We start from the raw sequence: 13,085 nt of genomic DNA on the forward strand, positions 1-13,085 counted from the left end.
CACCTCCACCTCCTCCTCCTCCTCCAACACAACCACGGCCACCACCGCCACCGCCGCCACCAGCAGCAGCGCCTCCTCCTCCTCCTCACGGCGAGGGGCGGGCGGCACGGCGCAGGCGCGCCAGGCCCCGCGCGCACGCCCCGCCCCCGGCCGGAGAGGCTCGCGCCGCCTCGCCATTGGCTGCGTCGCCCCCGGGGAGGGGCGAGTGGGGGCGGAGCTTCGGCCCGGAGACACTGGGTCCGGGCGAAGAGGCGGGAGGAGGACGCGAACGCGGCGACGTCCGGCGCCGGCCCCTCCCCCCGCGGCCAGCCCGGCCCGGGACATTGGCGCGCGGCGGCCTGGGGGGCGGAGCCTCGCTGCGCGGCGCGCGGGCGCCTTTCCCCCCCACCCCCAGCCGAGCCGGCACCGTCACGTGGTGGCGGAGCGGCTTCCCTTCTCCACAGGCGGCATGGGGCGCCCCGTGCGGGCAGGGGGAGTGCGGGCGGGACCCGCGCAGGCCTCGTGGTGGCCGGGCTTCGCCGTGAGGGAAGAGACCCCGCAGGTCCTCACACACACACACACACACACACGCACGCACGCACGCTCAGGGACTCCTCCCTCTCCGAACGGCGCCCGGGTTCCGTCGCACTCGGGATGCCGGTCCCGCGAACTGAGCAGGGGCCACTCTGCTTTCGGTCCAGGAGACTGGAGGTCTCCCGTTTCCGCCTCCCAGCCCTCAGTCAGCCGTGGACGAGTCCGCGGGTTCCCCCCCCATGGAGGTCCTCCCGACTGCAGCCACCTCCATGTCGGGGGGCGCCTCGTGGTCCGACCCGTGGGTGCTGATGTGCTGCTTTGGAGGGAAGTCCTGCTGAAGTCTAGGGCCCGTGCCAGAGGCCCCACATTGGCACTGGCGGGCGGGATTTGTAGGCCGCACAAAGCATGGATCAGGAAGGCCCGTTTTGGAAGTAAAGCCCACCTCAGGAACCAGAACTCGGGCGCAAATGTCTCCCACGCGCGCATCAACGGACGGGTGGAAAAGCACATGAGTACGCTGCAACTTTCTCTGAACTCTGGAGACCACCTGACCCTTCCGCCAGTCAAACCTCTGTCCTTGAGCCCACACCCCGAGCTCGGGCAGGACACCTTTCTGAACAAAGTTATTAGCACTGCCAGAACCTGCTCTCTGACCATCAGCTCCGAAGGAAAAAGGGGGGGGAACCCCAGATGCGTAGAATTTGTGGATGTTAGTAAAGAAATACAGCACTTGGTTCTCAGGAGCCTGCACACCACTGGACCACAGTGGGCCAGCTACATGCATTCTTCTTAGATCTTTCCAAAACACCAGATAGCCACTGCCACACACAGAACAAGATTTTAGAACCAGGCTTGCCAATGCCAAAGCCCTTACCCTACAAGAATTGTTCCACTTTTTCAACATGACTTGCAGTTTAAACAGTGCGTGCGACATCATGACCCCGTCCAGGCCTACACACCAAACAATACTCAGCCTTCCCAAGAGGGAAATGGAACTGCAATTTTCTGCTGTATTCTTAGAGGACAGGCCCCACACTCGCACCATTGTTTCATGGGATGAAAACCGGGTCTGAAAAACACCACGCAAAGGGCTACACATGAAGCTGTGTCCTATGACAGCCCCTGGTGACAAGGGTCTGCCAAGCGCCTGACCCACCTGCTCCCCAGCACCTAAGGGGGCCAGGCACCTCACAGCACAGGTGAGGCAGTGGCTCCCAGCCACTCTGCCCGAGAATTTCAGGAATAAGGGAGTGGCGGGGGCACCTGGGGATGGGGGCTTCACTGCCCCCCCCCCCGCTGGCCCTCTCACCTGCAGCTCCTCCCCTCCCTTTCTCAGCTGCCTTTGCAGAGGGGCAGGCAAGCAAGCAGAAAGAGGCCAGAGTGCTGATAGGGCCAGCTCAGCCCGAGACGTGTGCCCACATGCCTCCGAGCCTCCTTATTTCTGCTCTGTAAGTGGGATATGCCTGCTGCACGCCGCTGGCAGAAGGCGCAGTGCCCACTGGACTGCACGAGCTATTACATGGGGTGGGGGACGTGCTGAGTCTGTACCTCGTGTCAATCCTGACCTGTAAAATGGAAGCCCAAGAAGACTTGGCCCCCGCTGCCTGCTTCTGGCACCTCAGGACTTGCCTGACAAAACAGGCTTCAGTCCCAGGCACTGCGCACCTGGAGCATCCGCTGGACCAGAGACCTCTGGGACTGGGACACAGTGGGAAGTGCCACAGCAGAAGCAGACAGAACGCTGAGACAAGGATGGCCCCTTCAGTGCTGCATCCACAAGCAGGAATGGCCCTTGGACCGGGCCTCAGCCTTCTGCTCACCTTCCGGCCTCACCCATCCAAACGTCCCCTCCCACCCTGCCCCCACGCTATCAGGGCGACCTGGTAGCCACCACCGTCAGCTTCATGTCCAGCCCCCAGCACTTTTGCAAAAAAAAAAAAAAAAAAAAGCCCTTCTCACTTCCAAGTTGACAGGTTTGGGGAGGAAGGGGGACAGGAGTGGGGATGAAACCGCCACTGGCCATGTCGGGACAAATGGTGAGGTGGCCAAAATAAAAAAATAATTAAAAACGAGGAACCACACACACAACAGGGTGAGGTGGCTCTGGACACTGCCAGCTGGGCATACGGGACCTCGAAAAGGCTCAAGGGATAAAGACCTTCAAGGAAAGCTGGAGCTGGTCTCCCCAGAGCTAGGTGGGACAGGCACAGGGAGGGAGAACTAAAAAGGCCCTGGGCGGGCGCAAGTGGGCATCCAGGACTGAGAACAGGCAGCCGAATCGGAGGTGAGAAGGGGCTCCAGGAGAAAAGCCCCCAGGTGAGTGGAGAGGCAAGGTGAGGAAGACCAGGAAGTGCAGCGCCTACCAGGGTCCTGGGAGTGAGTCATGTGACTGGCTGCACTAGGGCTGCAGGCGGGGAGGAGGTCTCAAAACCTAGAGCCGCCCCCCCCAGCAACGGACACGTGTGGACCGGGACCGCCCCAGCCCCAAAGAGGAAGCCTCAGGCGAAGGGAAGCCAGCGGCGGAGAGGAGCGTCGCACACGTGCTGGGAGTCTCCTACCCCTTCTGGCTTCTCCTTCCCCCTGAGCCTAAGCCACTCACCCCCTCGCTTGAAACCCCACAGGGAGCTTGGAGAGGGGTGAGTCACGTCGCCTGGACTCAGAAAGAAACCAGCCGGCGTGACCCTTCGGATATCGCGTAGAGCGTATCTCGGATAACACGTAGGCACACCTACCTCCCTCGGGCAGATCCTGAGAGGTTCCTGGATCCGCCGGCTTGGGGCCTGGAGCCGGTCTGGGCTTCTTCGTTTGAGGCTGGGACGAAGCTGGGCGTTTGGGGGCCATGGCTTCAAGGAACTTCGCCGCACCACCGAACGGGAAGGAAGCAGCTGAGAACTGGGTCCTTCCCCAGCGCCCCCCGGGCATTTAAACCCGCGGGAATGGAGGGGATATTTACATGACAGTGAGACACCAATCCCTCACCCCCTCCCTCTCCACCCACCCATCCTCCAATCAGCAGGAATTTCTTTGGCCTCTCCCGGGAGGGAAACTCTGGGCTTTGGAGGTTGGGATCAGGTCTTCCCTGGATCTATTAGGTCCTTCCTGGAACCCATCCCAAGTGCTTTCAGCAGCCCTGCTCGCATTGGTAGTCTCCTCATCATTTCCTTAGGCGTCTAAATTTCAACTTGTGCTGTTGGCTTGCCCTCAGCCTAGAACATTCCTCAGTCGCCCCTCCCCCTTTTCCACTTCCAGCTACCTCCTTCCTCACCACCTCCTCCTGGTCCCTGGATTCCCAAAGGGCTGGGGAGTGTTGGAAACAAGGTTTCCCCGTTGGAGACTGACAGGGGAGGAGGGGGAGGCGATGCCTGTGACCTTTGAAAAGACTTGGAGCAAGCATTCTTCCATCACTTCTTTCAGAAAGCGTGGAGGGAAAGTGTGGGTTAGGTCTTCCAGAGGTTCACATCCCCAGTGCCTCAGGGGACCTGCCTGTCAGGAGCCCAGTGAGTTCAACACAGCTCTGAGAAGGTAGATTGGTCTAACCACTGTGGAAAACTGTGACAAGTAGGTATCCCAAAGCTGGGCACATGTGTGCCCACTCGGGTCCCCATTAATTTTGATTCATCAGCAGAAATACAAAGGCCCCAGCAAGGATACGTGTGAGAAATGGGTGCGAGAGAGGGCTCCCGGCAGCAAGATCCATCACAGCCAACATCTGGAAGCACTGCTGAGGCTGGTCCCTTGCAGAAAGACCGTACACGTGAGAGCGGACGTGGTAGGGTTGTCATTTCATCTGAAACTGCAAAGCTGCGTTCTCCCTTTAGAAGTGCAGCTGGCAGCCCTCTGCCTTCCGGAGGAGTGTCATTGGGCAACTGCGACCCTCCTGGGTCCTGGTGGTGACCAAGGGGGCGCTGCACCCACAGGTTGGATTTATGTAGCCTGGAATGGTCAGGTTTTTCTTTTGTATTTTTTTTTTTTCTTTCTTTCTTTTGTGTTTATGTGAAAGTGAGAAAGGGAGGAACTGAGACAGGCTGCAGACACGCCACTGAATGCTCGCTTTTGACATCATTTGATGTTGAAGTGACATAAGATGCTGTTCATCTTCTTTTTAAGCTTTTTTAAATTAAGATTTATTTTTTTATTTTTTTAAAAGTTTTATTTTTATTACAAAGTCAGATATACAGAGAGGAGGAGAGACAGAGAGGAAGATCTTCCGTCCGATGATTCACTCCCCAAGTGACTGCAACGGCCGGTGCTGCGCTGATCTGAAGCCGGGAACCAGGAACCTCTTCCAGGTCTCCCACATGGGTGCAGGGTCCCAATGCATTGGGCCGTCCTCGACTGCTTTCCCAGCCACAAGCAGGGAGCTGGATGGGAAGTGGAGCTGCCAGGATTAGAACCGGCGCCCATATGGGATCCTGGCATGTGCAAGGTGAGGACTTAAGCAAGCTGCCAGGCTACCACTCTGGGACCAATACTGTTCATCTTTATGAGGCTCACAGTGACGCCTTGATACTTGTATCCACTGCCTGAGGATCCCATCAGGTAACTGCCCAGAGCCTGCCACTTGGAACAGTGTTAGTTCTTTGTGAAGGGAATCTTCCACAAATATTCTCTGCTGGTTATTTTGAAATACGCAACTAAACAGCCTTACCCCTAGACCGCCCAGTGCTGCAGAACACCAGCAGTGAGCCCGCGTTCCTACCCGCCCCCACCCCCGTGCCCTGGACTGGCTTCCTTTCCTGCCTTGCCCCCAGATCTTTGCTTTTTCAAGCAGGAAAACAGACATACAATTTTTAGATAAAATCATCTCTGCATTTTCAGAAGTTGGCAACTAATGAAGCGTTTTCCAAATGCACTTGGTAGACCAAGCAGAACATGTCAGCCCTCACTTTCTGAAATGACTGTGCTTTTCTCCCGTGTGCTGTGCGTTAATCATGTTTAATGAAATAAACCTGGGACATAGATCAATCCTACCCGTAGTGATTAAAAAAAAAAAAAAAAAAGAGCAGTGCTCCCAGGTGGAAGCCAAGGCTGAGGACCCCGCATGGTCCCCTGCAGTTCCTCCATTCCCTGCCCCAGTCCCCTGAGTTCCCCAGAGACTGGAGCTCCACTCAACACAGTTGCACAGTCCCAGTGTGTAAGTTTCAAAGAGGGGCCAGTTGAGCCGCCAGGGGTGGAGGAAATAGCTGAGTTCTCTCCCACCGAGAAGCCTGTGTCTTGGGGTTCCCATCTGCGTTGTGGGTAAGAGCATCACAGTGCCCTACGAAGCTGGTGGTGTGGCAGCTGAAATGCTACGTGGGAGCACAGTATCCCATAGCCAGGTGCCCGGGTTCAAGCCCAGCCTGGCTCTCTGGTTCTACCGCAACAGAGGATCTTTGCAGGTCAGTTTCTGAAACAGAAAGGGCTGAAAAGGGAGGAGCTCCAAAGACCTGTATAAGGCACACACAAATTATGGGCACCCTCAGCCTCCGCTTTCCTTCTCCCCCAGCATCCCTGGGCTGGCAAAAGTGGGCTGGAGTGGGAGGAGGCACCGCGTTTCCTGGAGGTGGCTTCCAGGATACAGTCAAGCCATCAGCAGCTGTACAAAGTACAGCACACAGAAGTTCCCTTTGTAGGCATTCACCCTGACAAGGCCACTTGATGCCACGGTTTGCAGAAGCAGAAGGAAACAACCTAACAACTTCTTCAGGCTTCCAGGGACAAAGGCTGCATGGGTATCTTGGAACACTTGCAGTCATAAAAGCCAAGGGAGAAACCAGAGTCAAGGGGAGTGAGACAAGCAAAGTCCAGGGCTGCTGGTTGGTCCGTTACCACTTGTGGGAAAGGCGGGCAGATAAAGGGACAGTCACTGACCTGCCTGTGTGTGTGCCTGTCTCTGGGTGCGTGATTCCCCCGCAGATCTTTTTTTTTTTTTTAAAGATTTATTCACTTTATTACAGCCAGATATACACAGACGAAGAGAGACAGAGAGGAAGATCTTCCGTCCGATGATTCACTCCCCAAGTGAGCCGCAACGAGCCAATGCGCCGATCCGATCCGAAGCCCGGAACCTGGAACCTCTTCCTGGTCTCCCACATGGGTCCCCCCACCGGCCCCCCACCCCCCGCAGATCTTAAAGAAACAGATCATCTGCTGCTGGATAGAAGAGATTGCAGGGCAGCAAGATTGGATTATTTTTTCCTCTTGGCTACACTGTACGTTTTGATTTTTTTTTTTAGATTTATTTATTTTTATTGGAAAGTCAGATATACATAGAGAAGGAGAGACAGAGAGGAAGATCTTCTGTCTGGGGCCCGGCAGCGTGGCCTAGCGGCTAAAGTCCTCACCTTGAATGCACCCGGGATCCCATATGGGCACCGGTTCTAATCCCAGAAGCTCTACTTCCCATCCAGCTCCCTGCTTGTGGCCTGGGAAAGCAGTTGAGGACGCGGCCCAATGCATTGGGACACTGCACCCGCGTGGGAGACCCGGAAGAGGTTCCGGGTTCCCGGCTTCGGATCAGCGTGCATTGGCCCGTTGTGGCTCACCTGGGGAGTGAATCATCAGACGGAAAATCTTCCTTTCTGTCTCTCCTCCTCTCTGTATATCTGACTTTGTAATAATAATAATAATAACAAAATCTTCTGTCTGATGGTTTACTCCCCAAGCAGCCGCAACGGCCGGTGCTGCGCCGAGCTAAAGCCAGGAGCCAAGAAACTCCTCCACCTCTCCTACATGATTGCAGGGTCCCAAGGCTTTGGACCAGCCTCAACTGCTTTCCCAGGCCACAAGCAGGGAGCTGGATGGGAAGTGGGGCTGCCGAAATTAGAATCAGTACCCATATGGGATCCTGGCAGTTGCAAGGTGAGTACTTTGGCCGCTGGGCCCTATTTCTGTATTTTCATTTGATGTGAAGGACAGAATGTTTGCCTGCTCATCTGCCAAGTGTTACTCACATCCTAGGCTAGCCCAGGTGGAAGCCAGGAGTCCCAGACTCAGTCTAGACCTCCCAAATGGGTGGCCCCAACCAAAATAGTTAAGGTATTATCTGCTGCCTTCCAGGGTGCAGATTAACAAGATGCTGGGTGGCAAGAGGAGCCAGAGTTCAAACCATACACTCAGTCATGGGGTGCAGATGTCGAATATGGCTCCCAGCTGCTGCATAGACCCCTTCCTCTGCTGTAAACTTACGATGTGAAGAGACACAAGAGGTGAGGTAGGACTTTAGCCACTGGGCTACCGTGCTGGGTCCCCAGCCACAGTTCTTGAAGCTCTTTGGAAAATGGACCAGCAGAAGGGAATTCTCTCTCTCTCTCTGTCTCAGGAGCACACCAAAGGCTGCCTGAGCTCCAGGTCACTCAATCACTCTGTCACCCAAACAGAGCAGTCAGCTTGGATTCTAACACGTTTCCCCTTCAGCTTCCTAAATATTAGTGTCTTGGATTCCCAGGGGTGTTACCAGGCAACTGTAACAATTCTGCCTTAGGTGTTCTGATCTCAACCAGCTGGCTGCCAGGGAGTGGCTGGGGGTGGGGGAGGAGAGGGCAAGCAAATGGCCTCCTGCTACCCCACCCAGAGGCTTGGCAGGCTCTGAGAGCACCAGGTGCTCTGTAACCTTGGGGCAGGGCTACCCCTGAAAAGAAAAACTTTCCAAAACACGGTCGTGTGTTGTCATCCACCCACGCGGATGCCCGGAGTGGCTGTGGGCACCAAGAGCAGCTGGGCGGATGAGACTCTGGACACGGCTTTCTCCTTTTCCTGCGTTAATTTTCTCCAGAATCATAGCGTGTCCTTTCTTTTCGGGGGATGTTGTGAAGTGCAAGCAAGATCACGCCGACATGTGTAAGGTTTATTAAGGAGTCTATTGGCCAAGCTTGGTGATAACAGAGCCCACTAGCAATAGCAGATCACAGATCCATATAGCAATCCAGTCAATCGTAACCCCAAAAAGAACTAATGGTCATTACCCTCACGTCCATCCATTAAGCTGAAGACCTATGTCCCAGCTTCCCCAACGATATAAGTTGTCCTAAGAGACAAGCGAAAAATAACCTGGACACACAAAGCTGCAGACAGTCACCTTTCCCTGGCTTCTCTGCCCACATTGCACTGCTAGGCCACACCTCTCCTGGAACTCCCACAGCGCACAAATTAGAAACACAAAGCATCTTAGCGTTGATATATTCACTGTCCCACCCAAGCATTGAACAGAGGGTGAGGAATAGAGACACACAGGGGCCTTACTCAGGGGATACCTGTCCTCAGAGGTACCGGGGATGCCAAGAGTTGGAGTGCCAGAACAATGGAAGAACATGACCCAGAGAGCAAGCTTGGTGATAGCAGAACCCATTAGAAATAGCAAATCACAAGTCCATATAGCAATCCTTATCATGAGCCTTTATAGGGGCGTGTGAAGGGAGCGTTTACACAACAATGCGATGCCACCCCATCTCAGATGATAGGTGAGTCACAGGTGGGCAGGAGTGAACACCTAGGAGGTGGGGGAGAGACTTCCAAGCCGCTGATGCTGAACTAGCTACCTACCTCACCACAGGGAGAGAAGAAAAAACTAAACTAAATCAAAGCTTCAGTGAGCTAATCCTCCCCTTCATGTGTCAGGATCCCAAATGACACCTTTTTCTGTCCCCAGCTGTTCCACTTCCTGTCAAATTCCCTGCTTGTGGCCTGGGAAAGCAGTTGAGGGATGGGCCAAAGCCTTGGGACCCTGCATCCGGGTGGGAGACCTGGAAGAAGTTCCTGGCTCCTGGCTTCGGATCTGCTGTTGCAGTCACTTGGGGAGTGAATCATCGGATGGAAGATCTTCCTCTCTGTCTCTCCTCCTGTCTCTGTGTATCTGACTTTCCAATAAAAAGAAATAAATCTTTTTTTTTTTTTTGAAGTGTAATAGTCGAGACCTGAACCGGAGCCCACATGGGATGCAGCATTGCTAACAGCAGTGTTACCCAGCACGCCATCATGCGAGGCCCCTGCGATTCCTACAAGAGAAGCAGTGCTGTGACCACCATCTTCTCAGCTAAACCTTGCCACACACGAATCTATCCCGGAACTATAGCTGTGAAGGAAAATAACCTAAACTAATAATTTTTAAAAGTATTTATTTATTTTTATAGATTTACTTGTTTTCCTTTTTTTTAAGATTTATTATTTATTTTATTACAAAGTCAGATACAGAGAGAAGGAGAAACAGAGAGGAAGATCTTCCGTCCGATGTTTCACTCCCCAAGTGAGTGCAACGGCCACAAAGACTGGTGCTGTGCCGATCCGAAGCCAGGAACCTGGAACCTCTTCCAGGTGTCCCACATGGGTGCAGGGTCCCAAGGCTTTGGGCCGTCCTTGACTGCTTTCCCAGGCCACAAGCAAGGAGCTAGAAGGGAAGTAAAGGAGCTGGGACATGAATCGATGCCAATATAGGATCTTGGTGGGTGCAAGGTGAGGATTTTCTCCATTAGGCTACCATGCCAGGCCCAATAAATTTATCTTTAAAGAATGTTAAAAATTGTTTAATTTCACTATTCATATCAGCTCTGAAATAAAATTTTTGTCAATCATGAAGTTCCAAGAATGAATCCAAGATCACTGCAATAAACATAAACACAGGAGGAAATTATCTGGACAATTTATCCAAATGTTAAAAATTCCTGTTGGTGAGAGCTGGTGTAATGGCTCATCTAGCTAATCCTCAACGCCCAAGGGCTGGGATCCTGTTTAGGTTCTGCTTCTGGTCCTGGCTGCTACACTTCCTGATACAGTTTCCTGTTTATGACCTGGGAAAGCTCAGGTCCTTGGGCCCCTGCATCCATATCGGAGACCTGGAAGAAATTCCTTGCTCCTGGCTCCAGAATGACTCAGCTCCGTGTGTGGCAGCCATTTGGGGACAGAACCAGCAGGTGGAAAAAATCTCTCTGTCTCTCTGTCACTCTTTTCCCTCTCAAATCTGCCTTTCAAATAAAAATAAACACATCTCTTAAAAAAAATCAAATCCAGGGTTGTTACTGACTCTACCTATGGTGCTGGCATTCCAGTTGGGTATTCATTCTGATCCAATTTCCTGCAAATGGTCTGTAAATAAGTACGTAAATAAATAAATAAATAAATAAATAAATAAAAGTGGAAAAAGAGGCCCAGCTAAATGGCTCAATTAATCGATGCTTCCTTTGGGAGCTCAGGGATTAGAGATGGTGGTTGGCTCAGCTCTGGCCCTTGTGGTCATTTGGGGAGTACACCTGTGGATAGAAAATCTTCAGTCTTTTCTTATTTCTGTAAATCTACCTTTTCAATAAAAATAAATAAATCTTTAAAAAAAAATCAGTGGAAGATGGTCCGAGTCCTTGAGCCACTGCACCCACCTATCTTGAGCTCATGTGTGAAAACTAGCAGAGATCCGGGTTCAGATGAAGCCAGCTCTAGCTGTTGCAGCCATTTAGGGCGTGAGCCAGTGGATAGAAGACCTCTCTTCCCCTCTGTAACTCTGTTTTTCAAAGAAAAATAACTAAATACTGAAAAAAATGAAATTCTTCTCCAAAGGTCAGAGTATATTAAAAACTTAAAAAAAAAGATTTATTTATTTTTATTGGAAAGGCAGATATACAGAGAGGAGGAGAGACAGAGAGGAAGATCTGTCCGATGGTTCACTCCCCAAGCGGCTGCAATGGCTGGAGCTGAGCCAATCTGAAGCCAGGAGCCAGGAGCCTCTTCCGGGTCTCCCACACGAGTGCAGAGTCCCAAGGCTTTGGGCCGTCCTCGACTTTTTTCCCAGGCCACAAGCAGGGAAAGAGCTGGATGGGAAGGGGAGCTGCTGGGATTAGAACCACTGCCCTTATGGGATCCTGGTACATTCACGGCAAGGACTTTACCCCCTAGGCCACTCTGCTGGGCCCATTAAAAAAACTTTTTGAAAACATTTGTTGAAAGGCAGAGTGACAGAGGAATACTGTGGGAGGTCATATGGGGGGAGAAAGGGAAAGCAGAAAGGCTCCAACCACTGATTCACTCCCTCAAGTGCTCAGAAAGGCCAAGCTGAGACCACCCAAGGTCGGGTGCCAGGAGCCTCCCCTGGGTCTCCCACGTGGGTGCAGGGTCCCAAGGCCTTGGGCCGTCTTCAACTGCTTTCCCAGGCCACAAGCAGGGAGCTGGATGAGAAGTAGAGCAGCCAGGATATAAACCAGAGGGTTCGTAGCACTTGAGGGAGATTAGCCAATTGAGCTATTGTGCAGACTGGTATTTTCATTTTTATTGTTTTTAAAAATATTTATTGGGACCCGGTGCTGTGGCCTAGTGGCTAAAGTCCTTGCCTTGAACGCGCAGGGATTTTCGTATGGGCACTGGTTCTAATCCTGGCAGCCCCACTTCCCATCCAGCTCCCTGCTTGTGGGCTGGGAAAGCAGTTGAGGACGGCCCAAAGCCTTGGGACCCTGCACCAGCATGGGAGATCTGGAAGAAGTTCCTGGCTCCTGGCTTTGGATTGGCACAGCACCGGTCTTTGTGGTCACTTGGGGAGTGAAACATTGGATGGAAGAAATTCCTGTCTCTCCTCTCTGTATATCTGACTTTGCAATAAATAAATCTTAACGTAAAGAAAAAATTAAAACCTTCATTGGAAAGGCAGATTCACAGAGAGAAGGAAAGACAGGGAAAGATTCACCCATGGATTCCCTGCCCCTCCCCCTTCCCTCTAGGCTCTGTAGCCCTGATAAAGCTGTTTAATGAGTTTATTAAGGCTGCTTTTGTCTTCAGACCTTTTCAGGAGGGAGAAGGCAGGGAGAAGGCTAAGGGGGAGCTGGGCAGAGCTTGGGGAGGGGAGAAGGAGAATGTGAAGCTTGGGCCCTGGAGGGATTGAGTTGAATGTCAAACCTGAAAAAGAAGCTTCAACTCTGATGTGCTTTTGGTTTCAAGCACTTGAAACAGGGAAGTGCCACTTGTAGTCTTAGGCCACAGCCACCACACTAAGGCCCCACCTGCCAGCAGGCTTCAAATTCAGACCCCCTCCCACCCATGGCTTTGAACTTCCCGTAGAGGGCTATTTTTGGAATGTGTGTATATTCTCCAAGAATCTTGCCAGTTCTGACAGGTAGAGTCAAGCCCAAATAGCTGGGGTGGGACTACAGAACCCTTATGCTGGGGAGGGTCAGGGGAACCCTGCAGTCAGCCGGTCCACTCATGTCTCATGTCTTAGCTTGCAGGTACAGTGTCCTGCTAAGGCGGGTGCTCGGCCTAGTTAGAGAAGTTGTTCGTAGCCACTGGCAGAGCCCACAGGCAATCAGATGCAGCTCGTGGGCATCAGCAGTTGTCAACACGCAGCAGCATATCCTCTGCGTTCTGAGGTCAGGAGGATGACCTGTGCGGTGGGACGCCCCTCCTCAGGAGCCTCAGCACGGGCCTTTGGGGTCTTCATTGAGGGGCCTGGGGCTGTAACTTCTGCATTGGTTCCCCCACAGACTGCCCTGCAACAACATCGGATTCCTCAGGCTGCTAACACGTAGCCCCCTGCGTCAGGCATTCATTCACTGCTGGTGACTTGTGTAAAAGGCACGTTTTTGTATTCGTTTCAGCTTAGGCCTTCGCGTCCGCAATGGGGC

The sequence above is a fragment of the Ochotona princeps genome, chromosome 14 (genome assembly GCF_030435755.1).
Source record: "Ochotona princeps isolate mOchPri1 chromosome 14, mOchPri1.hap1, whole genome shotgun sequence".
Classification (NCBI taxonomy): Eukaryota; Metazoa; Chordata; class Mammalia; order Lagomorpha; family Ochotonidae; genus Ochotona; species Ochotona princeps.